The sequence below is a fragment of the Lepisosteus platostomus genome, chromosome 15 (genome assembly GCF_059453375.1).
Source record: "Lepisosteus platostomus isolate fLepPlt1 chromosome 15, fLepPlt1.hap1, whole genome shotgun sequence".
Classification (NCBI taxonomy): Eukaryota; Metazoa; Chordata; class Actinopteri; order Semionotiformes; family Lepisosteidae; genus Lepisosteus; species Lepisosteus platostomus.
In genome coordinates, this window is record NC_142625.1 from 23,305,572 (window position 1) to 23,330,453 (window position 24,882).

The following is a 24,882-nucleotide window of genomic DNA, read 5'->3' on the forward strand; positions in this document are numbered from 1 at the left end:
CTCTCCATGAGACACACAGGCAGGGAGAGAGATGCTTGGGGTCACAGCACAGGGTCAGCCATTTATACAGCACCCCTGGAGAAACTGGGTTAAGGGCCTTGCTCAGGGGTGCAATGGAGTTGATTCCTCTGCCAGCCATGGGATTTGAACCAGCAGCCTTCCAGCCAGAGGCGCATATCCTTAGCCATAGTGCCACCAGAACCCACATGCATCACAGCTGTCTGCGACAGTGTCTACTCTGAACCAATGGGCTTCTCACAGGCAAGTTGTGTTGCAAGTCATATGGGATGCTGTTGTGAGATAACCTATTCAAGTGACTGTTTAGCTTTTGTTAAAATAAAATTTAATTCCAAATCCCTTTTTCCAGCAAATCTGTAACATTGACCAGCTGTTCACATAGTCTGATTAATGAAAGAAATAGTGAACGGTTGATTAGTATTACACATTTAATGTTCACAGGGTATTAAGCACCATTTTTCATCTCCGCAAAGGCACAATGTTGAAAAAACATTATACATTAATGTCTTTTTGATTCAAGAGCAATTTGAAAATCCTTTTCTGTCTCAAATCAGTGAAATCTGAACAATAGAACTCAACTCAACATGCATTCCAAGTGAACATCTTTCCTGGTTTAGGTCTTTGGGATTCTTCCCAGTTTTATTCTGTTGACGATGAACTTGGCCAGCTAATCCTCAGCATTTCATCACCAGCTATTGATGGCAGAGCATTTAAGAAAGAGTCATTGTGTAAACTTATTTGGCAATTAAATGCTTGTAAAACAACAAACATGAGGAAATAAACTGGGCTGTCTTAAAGGCACCTCAAAAGGAGGAACTGGGGAAAAGATTAAAAACCACACTCATAAAATCTTATTAATAATGCAGCTAAGATAGAGGTTTAGAGAAAACAAACAAGTCGACTCATAAATAAAACAACATACAATTACAGTACACATTTATTATTATCAATATGGAATGTGTTAAAACAAACCAAATAATTCAGTAAAGCTCTATAACCTTTAAAAAACTACCAGCAGTGGTACTGACAACATACATTGTATGCTTTTATGATTTAATATGGCTTGCAATGAGATCTTATCTTTAGTATTTATGTTTGGTGCTATTGTGAACTTTCATTAAGTCATGGGTGATTTCCTTATTTACTGTGTTGAAAAAAACTATATATATTTCATATCCCTGTTCTTTCAATTTTTCTTTTAAAATCAATTAACTCTTATTTTATATATTTGTATTTCTTAAATCCAGTTATATCCCTGTATACATACTGATAAAAGAAATGCAACTCTAAGGTTTAGTGGATGTAATCAAAATTATGTTTAAAAATTAAGTCTCAAACAAACCGCAGAAAATGTGAACAGTTTTTCAGCATGAAACATGGTGCACTGTCAAAGTGAAAACTTCATACAGCAAGTACTGTAGGCTGGTCAGGTGTGACCTAGCTGAGCATGAGCACAGTCTTGCTGACATTTCTGCACTCATCAGATCAGCCTTTGAACAGGTTGCTGTGGCATGTTCCACCACTATTCCTGTCTAGCTCCAGCCATGTGCTTAAGATGCATTTGTTGCACGTGTTGGTCCTACAGATCCTCTACATCATATTCCGGAAGCCATGCCATTGTAATTCTTGCACTGTGTTGCTTTGATTTAGCTTGCTACTGTAAATAAGTTAACTGAGATTTGCAGATTATCTTGAAGGAAGATGAAAAACTGTTGGCTTTGTGAATTTCAATTCTCAACTAAGGCATTCTTCTGCTGAGAATGTAAGGGTTCCAAATGAGAAGAGGCCATCTTATTTGGATAGCTCTAACCAGAATTTACTGTACACCGAGGTATCTGCTGAGATTTAATTTTAACACAAGACACAAACACACTTAGTGCCATCATGAATATTATTTCACAAGGTGTTAATGATCCCTGATTACTGACCACTGTCTCTATTTTATGCTGAAAACCCCAACTTTGAGCTTCAAAATTGGACTTAAACACCTTTGCCCTAGGGTCAGTGGGTTGCCCTGTGATCACAACCTGATCCTTCGTTTTTCTTTTGTGGGCAGCCTTTATTTTTTTGTAGTTGTGTGCTTGGGAGCTTCCTTTGAAGGACTGACTGTATGTCAAAGACATTGAATAATGAATCAAAGCTAGAGTATCTTGTGGTCTAAAAAAAGTATTTTTAAGATCTGTGCATGGTTGGCCTTCAATATACTGTTTGTGAACCATGGCCTTGGTAAAATGCTTTCATAAAAATTATTTTACTAAAATAAAAAGACAACAGCTGCTCCACAACTTTTGCTTCCTCCCTCCCATTACCCACTCAGTAAGACGGTCATATTTCAGTGACTTAATTTTGTTATTTACTGGTTATTTACTTGATGAGTACTCTCAAATATCTTTGTACATTTCTTTTTTGTATTGCTGCTTATCAGGCAAATAAATGCAGACCATAGTATGGCTTTCCTGTGAAGTCTTAGAATTCTTTTATATCCCCATTGAATTTCAAAATGCCAAGCATTTAAAGAGCTGGCTCTCTGTCAGCAGCTTCCTTGCCCATTAAGGAGAAAATGACATAGATGTGCTCCTCTGACAAGCCCATCTGCACAACCATTCACTGAAACACTGCAAGCTCCACAGTGCCTGACAAGAAAACTGGAGTAAAATGGATGAGTGGCACAACTCACTGACATCACTGAAACCCTGCAGGTACCTGGTAAATCATAGTAATTGTTCTCCAGGAAGAAAGAGAGCCCTGGCCAGCTGATCTCAGACCTAACCCACAGCTTTGCTCTTCACACCACTACCAGTGGAATCCTAGTCACAGTCAGCTCGTGACAAGTCCAACTATAACTAGAGCCATCTTTGCTGTCATTTTCAACAAATGGCCACGTAAATATATACTATTTACTATTACTATTTGTATTACTTAAAAGGCCAAAAATAAACAGAATACATTTGTGGAAGGAAAAGACTCTTCTGAGTAAATTCAGATCATGCCTCTTTGAATTTCAGAGATGGTGACTAGCTTAATCATTTCTCAGCTACTACTGTTGCAACAACAGCATGACAGGCACTTCCCAGACTCGTGTGTCTTAGTTACTGCTGAGCCCTGATTAAAAAAATCATTGGAGATGACCAGCAGCTTTGTGTGTAGGCAGGAAGACAGACAGCGAGCTTAAGGAACCTGCGAGTACCAACATTCTTTAATAGTACAGAGCAGCTGCTGATCTTGATTATTCAAAATCTCATGCTCGCACAGATTGCTTGTGATGTTTTTGTTTTACAGAAAACAGTTACCTGTCTGCATAAAAGCATTCCCAAATGTTGTTCTTTTGTCATATATTTTTGTTTGCCATCGGTGTCTATAGCATTTTCTTAAGACTAAATAACTATAAAAGGAAATCAAGATTTTCCCTAGTTATGTATAAGATACTTACAGAATGTCTGCTTGTATATGCATATTTTAACAGTAGACTTAAACCATAGATAAACGATTACTGTATATGGTGTTTTATTTAATAAAATGGTCAGCCAAAACTTTTTTCTTAATTTTGATCATTTAAAATAATTTAAGTTCTATTATGTATATACTGTATATTCAATGTGCAAGATTTCTACCCTTAATCAAACACTGTGGAAAGTTTTGAGTGGTCTTCTGTATTTGCTTGGGTTTTCTTTGGGTACACCATTTTCCTTCATACTTCAAAATACATGCTGGTTACAGAAAATTGTAACCTTTATTCATGGGCATGGAATGGACTGCTGTCTAGTCCAGTGCTCTCAGTCCCACCTTGAATCTTATGTTTGCACTATAAGCTCCAGGTTACTGCAACCCTTATTAGGAGATGCAACTTTCTGATGATGGATAGATGTTTGCCCCACTCCTAGACAATGGATGCCAACCACATGACTGGAATGAAGGACCACTGTGGTTACTTGTAATGTCAGACTAAACTGTAAGCATTTTCTCTGGTGTCAATTTGCCACTGTGTAGTAATTGACCATTTTGCAAAATGATGAAATGTATAATCCGCTCAGGCCATACTCGATCATACCTGGCAAATAAATCAAAACTGCACGTCACCCCCGTTGTAGTTGGAAGCATTATTCAGCACATTGTTTCTCCCAAGTGGCCTTTAAATTTTATGGTGCAGGCAGAAAAAAAGGGAGGGCTACACTCAGCAGACAAAATGATTGTCCCACCATGCACAAGAGAAATTACAGCAGACACTAAAAGAAATCAAGAGCGATTTAAATCCGTTAATATAAGGGAGTACTGTGGTGGAGATTAAGTCATGCTCTCCTCTATAAGGAAGTCTTGTAATCTTCCTGACTTCTGTTACGTTGATGAATGGCTTGAAAGTGCAAGCTTAAACCTTTCTCAAATGTTCCTCGCCAGCTAATGGAATCTATTGATGTGCCTTGTTCGGGAGCTGATTTAAAGCCATAACAGGAGCGCGTTCCTTCAGTGATAGGGATTTATTGAGGACCTTCACTGCTGTTTGCCTCTTCCATCTTTGAACTACTGCCTGCACTCTTTCTCTTGCACATAATCCACTTTGCTTACTTCTTTAGGTGTTGTAGATCAGCGCAGTTATGACTTTTTTCTAGTAAAGAATGCTTGCTAGCTTTAGAAATATCTTGACTTCTCAGTAATCTCTCACTAATGTGTGGCCAGGGCAGTTTACACAGGAAACAAAATAGCCCCTTCCCTTATTTATTGGTCAGTATCAGTTATCATGTTACAGTTGCTTTGCTGAATTAGTGACACATTCATGTTTGATACACTAATTGAATAACTTGTACTTGTGGCTCATATCATGATACAGAATATGGATAGAGAGCAAAAGCTAAATGGAGGTCTCATTTTATTTAATATTTTATTTTAAATGTATTTTTTTATTTAATTTTTTTAATTCTGAAATTAAAGCCATGACCGAAGTATTATAAACTCATACATACCAAAATGAAAATACAATTGCAAAATGGACTCCTTATCTATCAGCTGGGATTAATATACAGCTGCTTATGTTGAAGTGTATTATACTTGCTTTGAGATTTTGAACTTCCCAAACAAAATGTCTTTAGATCAGCATCCTTTTTGACAAATGTTTGTCTTTTTCCCTAGTTGTTTTGTTTAAAACGTACTGTACCTAATTCCATTAACCAATGTACATGGATAAATAATTGTTTTCTACTTTAGATACGTAGAAGCACTTAAATGCAGTCACAAGGAGGAATGAGGCTGACACTCGTAAACCATTAATTCAAGCTTCCTCTATCACGATGACCTGCTAACAGCTGTCTGGCTGAATTAATCATTCTGGATGTTTCTGAAACATTTCAGTCTGCACTCACTTGTGATGAATTTGCAATGAGAATAATGTCTCTTTATTCATGTTGAGTAGGAAGCTGGATGTTTTTTCATTGTACTCTTTGAATAATGTTCAAACTGATGAAAAAATGATTTGTTTGGGGAGTGTTTGAAGTACTTTACAAAAACATGTAATACTTAAAAATCCAGAATTATAATGAAGCAATATGTGGAACTTGATGATGCACAACAAGGGGGAGTGTAAAAGCAATTTATTTTGTATAACTGCACAAACTGAAGTTTAATGTGAATCCAGTTTTGATTGTATTGGATCATATGGTAGGATCAGTAGCCTGAAGCACATCCTTCCAGATGTGCTCCCAGAATGCTTTGTGCTGAGACAGCAATGTGTGCAACTGGCACCATCTGATATTTTTATTGATGTGTCAAGGCTAACATCATTGAGCTACAGCCACTTCTGGTCTGTCCACTACTACTGTTGAGCGGTAGTCATTCATGCCCTATTCGTGACATGATAGCTTTCACAACCTACATGAGCGATGAGGCAACGCTGACTATTGCTTTTTCCAGAACCATTGCACAGTATGCTCGCACATTAAAATGCTTGTCAATAATTAATCTTATTTGACAAGGAGTAATACTTTGAGTATAGGGAAACAGATTTTTGTTGTATCTCAGAGAAAGTGTTTTTTAAAACTTTCTTAGAAGAAAAGGCATAAGGGAAATGCATAGTCATATAATACTAAACCATTTTTATAATTAAGCTAACATCTAATTAATTGCTAGTATCTTGTAAACAGAAAAATACCACCAAGTGGGAAAAAATCAGGTCTGTTATGTTTACATGTTTACTTTTAGTAATTATGACTTTAGATAGCTGTTTTGCAAATGCCACCAGTTCTGTTCATTTTCACATCTTTTGTTGTTAATTCCACACTGAAGTGGCAAGCAATTAGATTAGCTGCATGATTGTAGTTATTTCAAATAATTATTGTTTAGTATTGGAAGGTCATTGCTGTCAATGCCTAACAATAAAGTTGTTGTTTTCAAATAGACTGGGGGTTAATTAATGGAAGGACTGAAGAAGACGAGCTGGGTTTATAAAATCCATATTTTAGCAGGGTTTTACCTGGGTACCACTAAGGGTTAATTAAAAGAGTAGAAAAACAGCATTTTTGCATAGCAGTAATGGATAAATAAAACTGACAGTCAACAGCTGCTACTTGCATAAATTCAGTTCAGTACCATGGCTGAATTGAGCATCCCCGGAAGCTGACAAGCTACTGTATGGTTTCTCTAATGTCTTCATCTGCTGATCCATAGATTTTCTATTGTCAGCTTGTCACTCTATTCCAACTAGAATTGAAATACAAACATCAATATAAAGTGGGATATTAAGATAATAAGCAACTGATTATAAATATCAACTCTATTAATAATTATTGCACTTGTAAACATTCTGTATCAATGGGTAATATAACTTAGAATGAGTATCATTTTGGCAGGAGAACTTCACATACTTTTCATTAATTGCTGTTTCTGAGTCACGCATACTTTCAGATTTGTTTTCTTATATAAAAAGTTGAATGTTGAATGTTACATAACACTATTTATTTTTCATAACTTACCTGGTACAGGTCACCAGCCTTTAAAAAGAAGACTGCTAGTAGCAGGACAATATTATGCCATGCACACCTTCCCTGGTGGCATCAGCCCAAAGCAAAGTACTGTAGCTGTGGGAGTACAGATGTTGTAAATTGTCTTTCTGAAGTACAATCTGGGCTCATATATTTGTCTCTTAATTGTAGTGTAGTGTACCCATTATCAGAAAGCTGCTCATTCCTGCTAAGGATCCTGGTGGGCTGGACACTATTTCAAAACTATAGTGTGCAAGCTGGGACTACATCCTGGATGAGACGCCAGTCCATTCCAGAGCGTTAATTCTACATTTTCTTCTGAATCTAGACAAAAGAGCTCTGTTGTATAAGGTGTATTCGGTGCAAGACTCATTCAAAACATCTCCCCACATATTAGAAATGCAACCTATCCAATCAGGATGAAATAATGTAACTCCTGCTTTCACTGATACTGTCACATCCAGACACAAAGCTGTAACTATGCCCAGATCAGCTTGAGGGAGTGGAGAATGACTAAATCAATAGTGCACTCAAAACAAGGGGGTCAGTGAAATTTTAGTTTGTCCCCCCTCCCATTGTGGCACTGAATAATGGATGAATTAAGCATTAATATGCACAATTGTTTTCATTTGAGCTCCAGCTCCATTCATCACACTTGCCAATACTTTTAATTCACCTTCTTTGTACACGTTGATTGTTGGCATTTTGAAACATCTTATGCGATTTTAATTTTCTTGGTATATAAAAATCTGGGGGGAATAGGATCTTTTCTGTTGGGGAAATAACACAGGCATCCCATTGACCTCTGCTATAGATTTCTTATTAGAATTCTCTAATGCTCTAATTTACTACCTACTCTACTATACCTAAAATGTCCAATTATTTCTTCAACTGAAGAAGTTTCTATGGCCAGAGATCCATTGTGTTGCTTTGCAAAGTGGACATTGTACAAGACACTCACCTGTTTAAGTGCTCCTTATTTCTTGATTAAGAGTTCTTTTCTCTGTTGTGCTGTCACTGCTGATTTCAGCTTCATGCATGTGCCTTAATCCATTGATTTTCCATAGATAATGTCATTAACAGCCAGTGCACTTTCTTGCTGTGCTTTTTGTCCAATGCAAGCATTTTATTCCAAGTCTGAATATGCCCTTTGGTCATCGCACGTCTGTTAAAGCCCTTCTTGAAATCACCACATGGCAAGATTATAAAAACTTTTGGGGAATAAAAGGGAAACTGAATTAAATTTCATTTCCTACAACCTTTTGTCAAGGATGGAAAGAAAGAAGTACAGTATTTGCCATAAGTTGACACATGAGAAAACACGCACCCATACAGGCTACCAGCCTTCCCAGAAAGTGAAATTGCTGCAAGGGCTTTTGGGAGAACAAAAAGATGGAAGTGAGGAAAGCAATAAAGGTGACAGCCCTCAGAGAAAGCAAAAAACTGACCACCAGTTAAAAGCTTTGAAAGCTTACTCTGGAGGACAGCCAATTTTTGGCATCACAGCTAAGAATGTACTTGTGCCTTCCCTGGTTCCGCCATTTTCTGGGGCAAAACAGCTGTGGGTCCGGCAGGGGCTCATTCATTTATTCAATGAGACAGGAGAGGAGTAGATCCACGAGAGGGAACAGTTTTTGTCCCATTGTATATTAAAGCAGCTGTGTTCCTTGTCTACACCAAAACCTCCCTGAAGCACCCGGAAGTTAATGAAAGGAAAAGAGCCGCTTTGCTGTGCTTCTGTACTTGCAAGCACATCTGCTTTGCATTCTGTTCCTTTTCCTTTGTATTCATTTCCTTTCACTGTGGTGACTGTGTTCATTTTTTGGGGGGCTTTTTTCAGTCTGATAGAATCTCAGTTTGACTATATTTGAGGGGAAAGGCACGTTAAGAATTTAAATGACCTTGAAAAATGCTCTCAGAGTCCCTTGGTGTTCAATGTATGCATATGTCATATTTCCACTTCCATTTCTGCAAGATGTAAAAATAACTTTCAGACATTTGCTGTCATTAATCTGTACAGTTATGCTGACTGCTTCTGTATGTTCCTTGCAATGCTGCGAAATATCCTTCAAAGCACAGACTGAATGTGAATAAAATATAATTCCTTGTAGTCATCTTGTTCAGAGCACATTTCCAACATATCCTATTCAAACTAAAGAAAAGATAATGGCAAAATTTTCCCCTTACAAAAAGTGCTTTGGAGTGGAAAACTTGTAGTACAATATGGGGTGTCAGCATTACTTTTTCACACTCCTGAAAACTACTGAGTCAACAAGCATTTTGATTCTGTAAACTATTCAGATCTCTATCCTTTAGCCAGATCCATTGGCTTTTTGGATGCACATTTTTCTATGATGATTCTTAACAGTTGCCAATTGGCTTCTGGCTAAAACAATAACAAGTACATGAACACACAAACCACAGAGTAGCAATGGCAATGTTTCCATATCATTTTGGCAGGATATACTGTATAACCAACTTTTGGAAGATAAGAGAACGTAGTTCGGAGAGCAAGACAAGATAACTGGGGATGATAGTACAGTTCTTACCTCAGCTGCTTGAATGACATTGCCCTGTTCTGTTCAGCTACTTATCTATTAAACACAGGAACTGGGCCCACAGGCGTGGTGAATTCTGTGGCAGCCGTAGCTGGGAGAGTAATTGCCTCTGAATGAATTATTCAGAGTTGCATTACCCCTCGTTCTTTCACAGCAAGCAGCGTCTAAACACAATCAAATCTAAAAAAAACACTCTGGAACAAAGACATTTCAGCTCTTGACATAAACTGATGTAGCTCCACCAGATCTAACAACATGCTTGAATGCATTACACAGATAAAGGGTCAAAGTAGTGTTTATAGCTTTGGGATCATACAGTATACTGTACAATATGTAGCAATCTAGTTCATGAGCAGTTTCATTCAGAAGAGCAAATGTTTGTTGTCACACCTTCAAATACAATCCATGTAATCCAGCCCATCCATGAAAATGAAGTATCTTTGTTAAGCATTCGGTTCTGAAAACAATATTATCAGAGCAGTATTATTTTTAATTTGCTATGATTCATAATGTACATTAAAACTACATTTGAAGTGCAGTTCATTATATATGAGGTAATAAGAAAATACTCCATTTGGTTAGGTTTTTCCCTCTGTATAAGTATGCATTTTTGCAGTATTTTACTGATATGAATTTAGTAAGGTTTCCATAATATATTAACAGGCAAATTTTGAATAGTGCTTGTTACTATATGCTTTTCAAAACACTGCAGACCAAGTGCAGGATGTTGGAGGATAATTGCTTGTGTTGTGTTTCAATCTCAGTAACACCTCAAGGAAACCTTTTTAATGTTTTCACTGCAAGCTTATCCAAAGTAAGAATGTATGAGTCCACATGTTTTTAATATTTCATTCATACTTTCAGATTTAACTTTGAGTTAATTTTGGCATAACATAGGCATTTTGTCTGAAGTGTTCCCTGCTGAGATACTGAAGTATTTGAATGTTAGTGTGGTATTTTCTGTCTTCACAGATCTTATGTCCAGTGGGAGATCTGACAGAGAACAGCAGCACCAACATAAAAATCAATCTGGAAAGATTGCAGAATAGGCAGAAATCTGTGCCATATCATAAAAATGCATTTCCATTTTGTATTACTTTCTTGATGGTGGAAGATCAAACTAGTTAAATACGCACAAAGCTATTTAAGCAGTAGTTCCACATCATGGATTATTTTTATGTTTTCAAAAGTATTAACTGATTAATCCTATTATTACGATTATGATAAATGATGACAAGAACCATTTTACTGTTATATGTTAAACTGTGAGACCAAATGAGATGAAATATAAGGGAAAATCAACATTGCAGGTTATACATATATACAGCATAGATACCACAGATGTTGCTAACTTTTTGTGGTCTTCGGCTTCTACTTCCCTTTCAGCCAGTGTTCAGTAAAGCCTGTGGAAAGAAAAATGGATGGTGAACTGTGCCATTTAATTAATCAAATCATTCTCATCTGGCAAGCTGAAGCCAGCAAGCCATTCATCCGCGCTTTAAGTAATCCCAGGGACAGTTTCTAGGGTATGAGTGGAGGAACAGTGCTTAGTACTCAGTTCACTGGGCATGTGGAGTGCTTAAGGAGAGACAGCTGATTCATAATGAGTGGTGCTCCAGAAATCTATTTATAGAAAATCACTTCTGCTGTTCCACATTACTATTAAGTGTATACAGTACATACTGTATTTGAGTATGAACTGTATATAGAGTATACGCTATTTAATATACATGGTATATAGTATATTTCGTTTGAATAGGTTCTGGGTGTATCATATATTGCTTCTGTATAAATTCAGTTTTTACTTTCTAAATACCCTGTATTGCATTACAAGCATAAATCTTTAACCCAAGCAATGCTAAGAAAAACAATATGTGCCAATAGTCACAGCTGTAATATTTTGAATATTACAAAAATCCCATAGACGCCATGTGTCCACATGTAGTAAATACAGTAAATAATCCTGTTTGTTCTTTGTGCTGGTATTAAAACTTCACAAACCATGATATGAAATGCTTAAATAATCATCTGCTGCAGGCTACAATTCTCAATATATTTGCTGCACTTGTGTCAATATTTAAAGCTTTTCTTCTCTTCTGTCTCTGTGCTTTTAAAAACTGGAATTTATAACAAAACTTTGAAAACAAAGAGTAACAGTATGCCAGTGATGTAAAAATGAAAGTAGCAAACCCCCCTTTCACTGCGTTCATTGCTTTTCACCCCTCTACCCCTTCAGCAGATGCTCTATCAAGCAGCTCCTTGTCTCATTCCACTTGTTCCAATGGCCTCATGCTTCACTCCCTCAGCCATGCAGGGTTGATGACACACCAGGACCTCAACTGCTCTAAATGCCTCAAAACTAGGATCCCGAATAAAAGGCAAAGAAAATCCCAGCTTTAACATTCTCCAGCTCCCCAATAAATCAGTGTTTCTGTAGCAAGACCCCTACCAACTTTCTCAGAGACTCACTTTGTTTGACATCAAAGCAAATGTTCTCAAGCTGAGATTTGATCAATGCGATTTGCTCTGCTCCGCTCACAGATGTTTTAATTAAGCAGTGTATTTACATATCGCCCCTGAATGCAGTGACCAGAGGCTGCTCAAAGGCAGATGAAGCCTGGGTGGGAGTGGCTGTACTAGAATCAACAGTAGGAAAGGGCGTAAGGAGTAATATTTCTTAGTGGGGAGGAAAAAGAACTAATCTCATGCACTGTAATGTAACTCTGATATCCATTATTACTTGCAGATACATCTACATGTTGAGAAACAACATACTTTTTAAACCCAACTAAAATGATTATTATATCAGTATGAGAACTATTTATGTATTTACAACTGTGTGTGTTTTGATAATCTATGGTGATTTAAACATCCACTTTAGCAATTGAAAGCACTTGGAAATGTTGCAAATTCAGGCTAAACTTTTCATGAAGTGAGTTCTTCCATTTAAATGGTGTTTCAACTAGCACAATTGACCCTGAAGATTGTTTTGTGTGCTTTGATCTTTCGCTTTGATATACTTACTGATGTAGTTCAGCGAAGTACAACTATTCCGCTCAGAAAGATTACGTTATTTGTCACTGATACAAAAACTATTTTGAAAGGTTTATCCTCTTACTTGCCTGGGCTACTCAGATGCTGTAGCATTTAGTCTACACTGTAGTTTGACTTCAGCTACAGGATGTTAATGTTCTTGGAGTGGTCAGTGATGCTGAAATGAAGTCACAGACTTTCTAAGGATTTTCATATCTGTGAGTTTCAACAGAAAATGTATTTTATGTATTCTACAGAATATTTGATAACACTTTCAAATACAGTAATGTGCACAAATTTACAATCAATTCTGACTGTACGGTATAGGAATAACATATAAATGCAGTATCATGCATAATTCTCAATTGGGTTCTGATCATTGCTGTTTTTTGTCATAACTGCACATTTCACATTAGAAGAAATTATATTTCAATGTCTGAATTCAAAAAGAAGAACTGCAGAACATGGATTGATTACATTAGATATACACTGTGAGCATCATTCAAAATGGTAGTGAATATTTTGCATTGGTCTATACCTGTAACTGCAATACAGTTGCAGTGTGACCTCTGATTATGCTTCAGCCAAATATAGGGTAATCTACCGACTTCAGGTGTTTCAAGGCAGAAACTGTAATTATATTGTAATGACTAAAAGAACACAATGTTTGATAGCAGTGAAATAGTACATTACAGAGTCTACTTCACCTTCGCTCCATAAGAAGTTGCATTTGTTTAGAAAGTAAAGATTATACAGTATGTCAAAGTAAGGTACTTCCAGAGGATAGATTAGCAGTAGTAAATGAGTATTTAACAAGTCTGTGTGAATTATTCAAAATGCAATATCCTCTAATTAAGCTAGTTAATTAATGTTGTTATAATATCAGTATACTTTTCGCATTTAACAGTTTGACTCTTTGGGGGAAAACATTTTTTATTGTTATCAACGCCTCCTTTTTTCTCCAGATTCATTGCTTGAGCTAAGTAGATAAACACTCTAAATGCTGTCTTCATTTTTGGTCTGCTAAAAAAAATATCAAAATAAAAAACAATTAAAAGATGACCATCAGATAGACACATTTAGCAGTACATTTCAATATAATTTGAACACAAAAAGCACGTAAAGAAAGAAACCATTCCAAGAAGGTAAAATAAACAGTTAATGTTTTATTCCGTTGGTATATAGGCAAAAAAGTAAGAAAACCTGCTTAGTATAGCTCTAGCCCTCAGGAACTGGAGTTGCACACCCTTGCTACAGACAGGTTTACCTGAAGTTGTGGAGACTCAGGATTGGTTTCTTGCTCAGAAGCCAACAATTATACTTTATGAGGGCTCCCAAATGACTCACCCAGCACAGACGCTCATTTAAAATGCAGGCTGAGCCCTATCATCTACACATTGTTGGCTTGAGTCTGGCCCATGCCGTCTGCAAGATGACAAATTGCTCTGACCCAAGCGTGTTCAGGAGGAAAGCATGCAATCTCCTTATTCCTTCCATACTGCTAGAGGGTTGGTAGCATTGAGTCAAGTTAATTAACAACAGGTGATTCCAAAAAGAAAGAATAGAGAAAAAGAAAACAGGTGGGGATGCCAAACTGTTATTTTAGAAAAAGAGAAGAACCATGTATTCTGTAATGCTAAAGAGAACTCATTAAAATACCATGCATTTAACAATCATATTAAATTATGTCTTTTAGAAAAGACATTATGATCCTTTGAACAATGTGCTGCCTATCACATCTCACATGACTCACATTGTAAGTCTATGTTTTATAAATACCATGCTTTTTATAAGTTATAAGTTATAAACCAAAGACTCAGTAAAAAGGCCAACTATTTCAAGTAGGGTCATTCTATACAAGATGATGAAATGAACAGACAGTTGGTACTCTTTTAACGCACAGCAGTCTAGGATTGCTAGACAAAAACAAATATTAAATTGAATGGTTGTTCACCATCGTTAATCATTTTTAAGCAACTTATGTGAAATGTCCTGGAAACAGTACAAAGGTTACTGTCGCCAGTTTTTCACTTATATTTTCAAAAGATTTAGAAATGTTTTGCAGGTTCATAAACATTGCATGTTTGAACCAAGACACAGTTATTGTTTACAATCCAAATACTACCTCCAGCAGCAGAAAAATATTAATAAAACTTAAAAGTCCAAGTGAAATTGACAGTGACAATTCATACAATGCAAATGTAATGAATTATGCATAGCTCTAAATCAGAGAACCCTACTCGTAAAAGGGAATGTTAGGATTAGGATAGTGAACATTCACATTTTGTGGATTGATTTTAACACATAGGCTTACACCTGTCTCTCAGCTTTTAATTACCATTCAGTCTAGCTTGCAGAGCATGAAGTAAAAGAAGGCTTGTGACTGACACTCTGTCTTGTCCTCAGTTCCCTCCATTGCAAATTAATTGGATATGATATTTGTCTGTTTGAAAAGGCATTAAAGATTTACAGTATGTATGAATTCTATATATAAGAGTTTTATCATTTCAAGCTTCCCAGGAACAGGAAGATTCAGAAATCTGAAATTAGAAACCCATTCGGAAGTTGCAGTATCAGCATTGGTTGTAACCACCAAAAATGTCAGGTACAGTGCCCAAGTTGTATAAATTGATAAGATTAAAATGCAGTGGTTGTCTCAAACACAATCAACAGCATTCCAGCCTACACAATCACAGCTGGGATTATAATCAAAAGGTGGTGGAGTTCTTATTGAGTACAAGGTAGTTCATCATTGCTGAAACTTATGAATTACTGTAAGCAGTGTTTAGCCAGAAATAATTGCAAGCCAGTTTTAGAGGGTGTGGAGTAATTTCCCATTACACATATCGTGTGGGAGTTGGGTGACTTAGAAATCTTGATACATTTCTAAACAGTGTAGTAAATGCTGCTCTCAAACTTCCAGGGCCACCAGCTTTGATCCGTGTCACGATGGGTTAAGTGGCCTTTGTCGGAACACTTATCGTATAATAGAAAACTGCTGAGTCGATCCATTTACTACCAAGAAGTCCCTTGTCCTGATGAGGAATGCAGTAAAACAAAGCCAAGGGCACAAGGAGGCACTGTCAACAAAAAATTGCTCTCACCCTAAACAGGGCCATGTGCTGTAAAATGGCCAGTCAACCCTAGCCAGCATGTCTCTGGGAGGGAAAGCAAAGCAAACATCAGGCAACCACGAACACTTCTGGCAGAAGGATCCATAGACTAGAACTGGGAATCAAGCTGTGAGGCTGCAGAACTAACCTTCATGTCACTCTGCCACAAAAGGAATTTTTGAATACCATCTAAATCAATAACAATGCAAACTTCAACAAAAGAGATGGCTCATCCTTTAGACAACCATGACATTTTCATACAAGTATAACAGTAGACATTTGAAAGATGTGAGTCATACAAAAGTAAAATGAAATGAAAGCACAGCACACTAGACCTTTAATAGCTTGGGGATGTAATTTGCAAGGCAAATGTAGACAAATTATCTGCCACTAATGAGTTTATAAGAACATAACTGCTGTGAGGAAACCTGTGGCCATGAGTTACTTATTGTGTCAGCTTAATGCTTGCTAAAGGTTCAGGGTATGACTGTCACTGTGAGAACTCCTTTGTAGTTGTCATGTGCTCTGAACTTGTCTGTCTCCATGGTTACTTCCTGTGAGACTATTTGTGCACACATGTGTTCCTCCATTGTCACCTGCCAGTCAGGATTCCAGAACATCAAATCAATTCTCAACTACTCTCCAGGGGTAAAGCAGATTTGTGTGGTTTCTTTTTTCTTAACGTTTTCGTATTTTGCTCAGCAGCGTGGTCTTTTGTGCCTACTCTGTTATCTACTGTACCTCAAATCCTGGCCTGTTCTGAGTCTGGCACTGTTGCAGGACAATTTCACAAATTACAATTGATTTAAAGGCAGTCTGTGGACGACCTCTGGGTATTTCTGAGCTCTGTAGCCTTTAACTACAATGACAGCTAAAATTAGAAAAACACTGACAAGCACTTTCCAAAAGGGAAAATGGAATGTGTTCAGAGAGCCACTCCTGCTGGAGCTTCAGATAAGATCTTAAACTTAATCAATTTGACTACGATTTTTATCACTGGTTTTCAAATGCACTAATTTATTCTGATTATATACGATAATTAAGAAGGTTATTTTGGATAAAATCACATCTAGGCTCAGTATGACAATAAGATGTTATCCAGGCTTGAGTGACTGTACTGATTATTTGTAAGTTTTCACACCCTTGTGTTCAAATGAAAATGTCCTATGCCTGTTCTTGTGTGCTGGCTAAGGTCACTATATAAATAGAAAAAATATCCTTGTACATATGCCCTGAACATGAAAACTCCTTGTGTCGCATGAGTCATTTCTGGAATAGATGCATTGCACTCTATTATTTTGATGTATGAAACCTGATGTTTTTGTTTTTTAGACCCTGTTGCTACAGTACTATATGTCTCGATTGGGTATACCTAGGCTGCACAATATCGATAAAGTTATTAGTGTTTTCAGGCCATGTGACTAATTGACCATGACTAGGATTCATCAAGCATGGGTACACAAGTGGCCAAGTCCTGCCATGGTCAGAGAGGAATTGGTTAGTCAGAGCTGTCTTGGCTGGGAATATCAGTGAGAGATGTGTCTATTCTCCACTTGGCCCTAACTCCAAGGTACTGTGGATCTTACACTGTGACAGATGATAAATGCCTCTGCAGTTGGGGTTTGTAGGGGTAGCAATTCTAGCTTTCAGAGCCAAGAATCAGCCAGCTGCCCGCTGCTTTCTGAAAAATCCCAGTTACTCTTAATGATATGACTTGAACTGGCAACACCTGAGCATGGGGATTCTCCCCTTCTCTCTGAACAATCTTCCTGGTTGAGACGCTTTAAAGAGCCGAGAAAACCCAAGTTTATAACCTGTTAATACTCTTGTCATGTCATGTCCTCCCCCCCCCAAAAAAATGTCAGCTTCGTCAAAAAAGAGACTACTTTATGTTATCCTTGAAACAAAACATTCACAAGACATCAAAGGCTGATTTAAAAGAATCTTATAAAAGCCACATGACATCTGTTTCCCTTTTACCTGTCTCCCTTTGACCTGTCTAGTGGGAATTGTGAAATGTTGAAGGTCTAGCTTTAAGCACTTTAAGTCTAGCAGTACAGTAAATAAAGCATGTATCTTGTGGAATCGCTGGGGAATGGTGCACGGAGCTGGTGGTTTTGTAGAAAGGCATGTAATGATCCTGTATGGAGCTGTCAAGTGTAAGCAGCGCAAGGTTTTGATCCTTTGCCCTTGTACGACCTACCTTGATACATCTTTGCAATTGCTTGCTGCTTTTTACTGCTCTTCTCCATCACTGCACTAGCGCTTTTATTTTGTAATAAAAAGGCTGGTGCAAACCTGTCTATCTCCCTGTTGTTACCAGAGCTGCAGAAAATGGACCTGTGATTGCATAAAATTACTGAAGTTAGGACATCTGCACATTTAGAATATTTTAATCTGTTTGTGAACATGTTGTTAGTTGTTATCATTTAAAACACAGCATTTCATTCATTTCATTTTCCTTCTTGTTGTGGCTTCATGCTCCTCCAAGATAAAAGTATAACTGATTACTCATGGTTAAGCCTCCTTGTGTGCATTTCAGTTTTTATACATTAAAAATGAACAGGCCGGCTCCTGATGCAGCCAATGTGGTGTTTTTCATTTGATTAAGGGTGCTTGTATCAGACACAAGAGTAATTAACTTGAAAAAAGTGGTTGCATGTCAATCGGCAGGTAAAGATCATCAAGAAGTTGGTTTAAAACTACTCAACTCTACATTTAGTGATATATTACAAATATGTCTGAAATGAGTACATGCAAGGCCATAAAGTGATCAACTGTTAGCTGATTTATCGTATCACAGAGAAAACGACTGTGTCCAGAATAGCGCCCTGGCGATTTTTAAGAAAGAGTGAAATTGTTCAACCCCAGCACTAAAAAAGCATTGTACTTGATAGAGGTCTCCATGGAAACAACAAGCTATGTGGTAATGGCTAATTCATGAAGGTAACTTTGTCTGGCTTCACACAGAGCCACCATACTGTGATAATTATCCCCAACTGCTGAGCTGAGACATATTAGTCTTCCTTTTCTCTCTTTGCTAAGGTGATTTTGTTCTTCTCTTCCTACTTTCTAAACGGAGCAATCCAACAATGGGACAATGCATCAAGTTAGCAAGCTGCCATCTTTAGTTTTGGGAATTCGGGAAAGCTGAAGTGGGAAAAAGACCATGATAGAAAATAAGGACATATTCATAATGAATGGCTGTGGCTTTTGCGTAGATGTACTGGCTGAGAAAATCAAACCTTGCTCTGACTTAGACTTAGACTTATAAACATAGGGGTAAAACAACTGAAAATCAGGTCAACATGTTGGAGGGTGACTTCTTTGTGGCAGAACCTGTAAAACATTTACCCAATATAGCACATTGCTGCTACAAGTTTGGGCTATTGGGTCATTAGACGACCTTTTTGAGATTGGGAATAAGTCTTGAATAAGGAAGGATATTCTCAACCTGATGAGCAACAATGACCCCTGTGGTTTGCAGGGTAAATGAGATGGTATCTATGGTAATCACTATGGTAATTGAGAGCAGTCTCCATCTTCTGTTCAGTGCTGACTCTACTGTAGGTGCTGTGGCACAGTCTCAAAGCATGGAAAAGATGGGAGTCTTGAAGGTACATGCTATAAAGGAATGCATGCACTCCATTTTCCTTCCTGCTTTGCAGGTAAAAGGAGTTGATGCACAGCTGGGGGTTCTAGACTGTGTGTTTACAAAGAACATGTAATTGCTAATTCCTGTTTTTTTAAAATGTGAAGCTAACATATGATCACTATTTGAGAGAGGAATATAATTTTACTTTGCATTTAAATCACCCAACTACTGTTAACCAGGTGTTGCCTACCAGATTACTGTAGTGACAGAAGTGGAAGTAAGCTTAGCCTTACAATTTAGAATTGTAAAGCATTTTTTATTGGATTTTGTCTCAACGGCAATGGGACAACAGGAATAAAGACATCTTATAGACAGGCCATTTTTCATCTCAATGCAGCATCATAAATCAGAGAATTACAGTCTACAGAGCGAGCATAATCAAGTGTACCTCTTTCTTCATCCTTTGTGTAAGAGAGCTTTATTTAACAAAGCACATACTATATTCATCCGCTCATCTGAGTTATATATCTGTAATCTAAACTCATGTTTTAGTGTTTTAATGGTTTATGTTATGCAATATTTTTATAAGACTCGTGCAAATGATCAGCCCTCTCAGACCAGTAACACATTATGTGCCTTGTATGTGTCTTGTAGAGCAGTTTTTACTGGAGTGCGTGCCTTCAGTATGTTTTTTACAACCTACCAATGTACTGATTGTTCCATTGTGAATGTGTATTTACTGCAGCCGACTGCTGCATTAATTATTTGTGCCTTCATGTCATTTTGACGTGTCCTTTTAGTGACTCACGGGTGTATTTTTCATGCTTCTTGTGATCTATGTTGATCTCTCTCCACCCAATATGATGTTAGGAGACTTAGGGAGAGGATAACTACAGGCTCCCCCAAGGCATTTTGTGTTACCTGTGCACTGTCTCAGAGTGCTGCCTGAACCCTAGTCCTCGCACAGCTCTAACTCCAATTGTGCTCTTCTCCAAAGACCAGGTCTGCAGCACTGATAGACAGTAGACTATTACTGTCCATGGTGAGCCAAATATGCTTCTACACAGCCTAGAGACAGGGAGCACAGAGGACGGTTCACCTTCTTCTTTGCTGCTGCTGATGCTAGAACCATTGTCAAACTTAAATTTGTTTCATAGGGGACATTTTAAAAACTGTTATAAATATTCAGCTTGCTAGGGGCAGTCACAATTAAAGAAATTAAAGAGAAAAAGGATGATCGAATAAACCATGAAAAGAGAAAACCCATAGAGTATTCAACAGTGCCTTTCATTCCCTTCATTTGGTCTGTCATACTATAATGTTTCTCCTTCAGTGCTCAACAGGACAGAGGCAGGTGAAAATAATGGTTGTGTGAGCTTGTTTCTTCTTTATTAAACCTGCCTCCAAATGGAGGAATTTATCAATTATGGCAACGAATCACATTTTCTTCTTTTCTGCTGCATGTATATGGGCCTATTCTTTACTGGGCAGCTGTAAATCAAATAGTTTCTCCAGAGTTTTCTCTGCAAGTACATAGATCCTGGAAATATCAATAGAGCTTAAGACAGATATCCAGTACCGCACAGGGTTTGGCTGCCTGCCCTTGGCGAGCCTATTAAATGGCATGTGTTTTAGCGTCTGTCAAATATTGACTTAGCTGGCAGTCAGACATCAGTTCCACAGAATGACCAGGGTAGTTTCACCCAATCAGAGATGATATGGAGCTTAGGTTACAATCTCCTCTGTAGTAAGTGGTCTAAGTGAAATCACGGGCTTATTTACTTCCGATTCAAAATTTCCCATTATTTATAAGGGGAAAACAAGTCCCACAACATCAATTAAAGAATTGGCATATGAAAATACTTGGACTTCTGCAGTTGTGTGTCACATTTTAACTGGAAGAAAACATGCAGAAAAGGCTAGTAGCTGGGTCTCCCAGATGGCTCAGCAAGTCAGTCAAGACACTTGCTATGAGCACAAGTTGACTGCTATGGCCCAGATGTTGCAAATTGGAAAGTTCACTAGTTCACTACAACCAGCATTTGATAAAAAAGGAAGACCCAATTGTTGGAGTAGTGCGGGCAGTAGGCTTGGAATTAGTCAGAGCTCTCGATAGCTGGTGCCTATGGGGTTGCAGCAACAACAGTAAGGAATTTGTCAGTCCTCCAATCAGTGGTAATTAGATTCTCTACATTCTTAAAATTTGTGAGGGCTCAATGCAGAGAACCGTTGTGAATAGTCAAATTCACATGTAACAAAGTCCATCCCATACCGTCACATATGCACTGCAGTTTAAAGTGGGTATGGTTAAAAGACAATAGAAACCCTCCTTTATATGATAATTAAGGTACTAGTGCTTTGGCTTTTAGTCAATTAAAATATCATAGAGCTTCTTAAAGAAACAACAGTAATCACAAACATGTACAGTAGTAATCAGTTAACATAAATAACATTCAATAAAAACCCCTCCTCCGCATTCAGTGGATGTCTGCACTTACTCTCTCTGCCTCCATGATTAACATGTGCCATTGTAATGAAATGGGAAATAAAACTATCAGTGAACCTCTAAAGTCATCTCCAGCTTGTCATTCTCCAAACTGCTGACACGGAACCTGGAGCGTTCGTTACCATATAAAAACAAGCTCACATTGAGAAGCAGAAGCTGGGTTGAGGGTACTTGGGCAGGTGGCAGGGAGAGGCTCACTCACTAGCAAAATCCATCTCATGATCCCCAGTCTGTTGCACCACTAATTTGAAAGTTGTGCTAAACAGTCTTTGGCTCTTTTTCTGTCTGCTCTGCTTTTCTTTTATCCAAGATACCATCAGCCAGACCGAATCACAAATAAGTAAATTCGCAGATGACAAGAGCCTACTTTACATGAATGGCTCTGATAAATGGCGCCTCCCTCATTCTCTACATGTAGTACAGGAGTTGTTGCTATGAGCCGATATATGAAAAAATGACTGGCAAATTCCAAATTCCACCTGAGAATATAAAATGTGAACAAATTGATGCCAGAGCTCATGAGGCCAGAGCCCACTCTAGTTTCTGTTGTGTTAGGCGGACTTGAGTGCACATGACTACCCCTAGATGTGACGTTGGTTCATCAAAGGGATTATTGTCCAGCAATGCTGGTCCCCACATACACTGCTGGAGTAAAATCTGTCTCTCAACAACAGGATCTGCAGTAGAGACTTGAACCCACAACCTGTCAGTAATCCAAAGATACTGCCTCCCATTACCATCCATTACACTGCCTCCCAACTGCATGAGTAAACATTAAATTAAAAATACAAAAAGCAGTAGTAGCAGATTTCGTGCACATAAATAGACAAATGCATGCATGGATATAGAGAAGCATAGACATACAAACGAAAGAAAAAGAAATCAGGATGAAAAAATGACTCAAAAGATGCAAACTTCTTGTATTCAAGGTTTGTCAGTGTGGGTCTCAAGCTGAATCTCATGCTGGCAGAAAAATGTTGCTGTATTTATTTTATTGCTGTAGGCAATGTAGTGTTGAGAAATGATTTGAAAGAGTGTTTGTTAATATGATTCAATTTTTCTGTAATTCATCACTTCTGCTTTTTCATAATTTACTTCAATTGATTTTCTTTGTTGTTGTTTCATGCAGCTATATTAAGGTCCAATGTGTTATTTCTAGAGTCTCACATACACTGTATTGAGGTGTTGCTGGTCTTCCACCTACAATATTTAAGATTGTGTACAGGGGAAGTACTGTAGGAAAACAGATAAATGCTGTGCATGTTCTCAGGATATTTTAGGCTATCTCCCTCGATTTTATAGAGACAATATGAGTTAGAAGATGGGTAGCAAAAAGAGTACCTGTCCAGATATGCACAGTGACAGAGGCAACACTTAAATGCTCCTACTTCTATGTGACTGTCCAATCAAAGGCACTCCTTATATTGACAGCTTTCCCTCATGTTGTCTTCCACAGGTCACAACCCAACCAATAGAACAAGCACCGAAATCTCAGTGTTCTACTGGTTCTGGCCTGAGAACATAATAGTACTGCTATTATGTGTACTTTTCTTTATGTATCTTCTGAATATAACATGACTCTTTAATGGAGTACCCTAGTTCTTTTCACTTAGGACTCTATATAACTCTCGACTCGTTTTACACATACTCAGTAGACGTGAGCCGATTACATTACTTTTCATGTTACTAGAAGGTCACTAAGAAGTTCATGACTTAGCCATCTAAACTGATCTTTAATTGTTAAGATGTGGATCAGACCATTTAAATAAGAGTGGTGTAATAAAACAAATTAACTCACTGTCTACTGGCTAATTGTAAAATATCTTCTAGTAATTTGGGACAATTATGGCTCTGAATTCAAATGCAAAATCTAATACTGAATGTCACCTTATGAGGGAGTATTCCTAGGTACAAAAACAAGTCATGTTTTGTCATTTGGATTTAAGGTGTCTAGAACAAAACATACTGATTCCTTTAGGTGCCCATTTCGATAAGCTGCTAAAATTAAACAAATGGCTTCTTCATTTTAGTTAACGTTCTTACTGTATGTTTCTATGCCCTTTTTACAAAAAGACAAAGTAAAAGGCCAAGTTTCAGCCCAAACTAGGTCACAATATTTTTTAAAACTTGGAGTTCTTGTGATTTATACTGGAGCTTCTAATTTCCCCAGTGAACAATTTTCCATTCTGTGAATCGGGGAACGGCCCACTTTCTCACCACTGGGACAATTCAGGTCCTTCTTGTTGCAGCTTAGAGTGCTCTGAGCTTCGAGAGTACCAGGACAGCATGCTGGTCACAGAGTGGTATTGTTGCTGCACCAACTGTCATGTTAACACAGAGGGCTTTCAAAACAGTGTTTTCTCTTGGCTACAGCAGACCTAAAATAGGACTGGGATTCTTTGCTGCAGTCCAAAGAGAGAAAACATCCCTGTCCAAGTACCTCACATCATCATGCATCCCAATTCACACTGGTGTTTGTGTGCTTGCTGGCATTATTTAAAGGAGATATAAGGAAATTAACCCACAATAACAGTGATTTATTTTTATCTCCATAGGTTATGCATTGAGCCCATAGCTGCCTTCGTCACTTGCCTGTACTGGCACTTGTTCGTGACAGGCATTTCGAAAGGAAACCTACAGTGAAAAGTCGTTTTTACATTTTAGGCACATCTTGCTGTTCCATATGGGTAACCTTTCTAATTGAAAGTGTTTGCACTTGGCTGTGAAATCAAAAATATAAACTTAATTTACTTAAAATTCAAGCCCAATTGAACAAACTGTTAAAAGTGGGCAAAGTAAACTGTTTGAAACAATGCTGAACATTGCTCTGGAGTCCCTGGGGTTTTATGGGTGCTTTTAAATGAGCTCCTTCGGGTCCATAATATATTCAAAGTGTTTAACTGGAAAATTACATAATGCAAACGGAGCAAATAAGTGCTGAATTCCAGGAAGATATTTAGCCTTCACGGTTCACAGCCTCCACACCTTGACTTGTATTTGTCTCAGAATTCTTTAACCCAAAACTCTTACGAAGTGTAAAGTTATTTAAAGAATAATACAGTTCGGTATCTTCTGTACATACAGTACCTGAAAA

General features: G+C 37.7%; 1 protein-coding gene across 1 annotated transcript in view; it reads left to right on the plus strand.

The window, feature by feature from the left end:
- xkr7b (XK, Kell blood group complex subunit-related family, member 7b) overlaps positions 1-24,882 on the plus strand; it is an 85,051-nt gene that overhangs the window by 27,069 nt on the left and 33,100 nt on the right. The window lies entirely within an intron of this gene.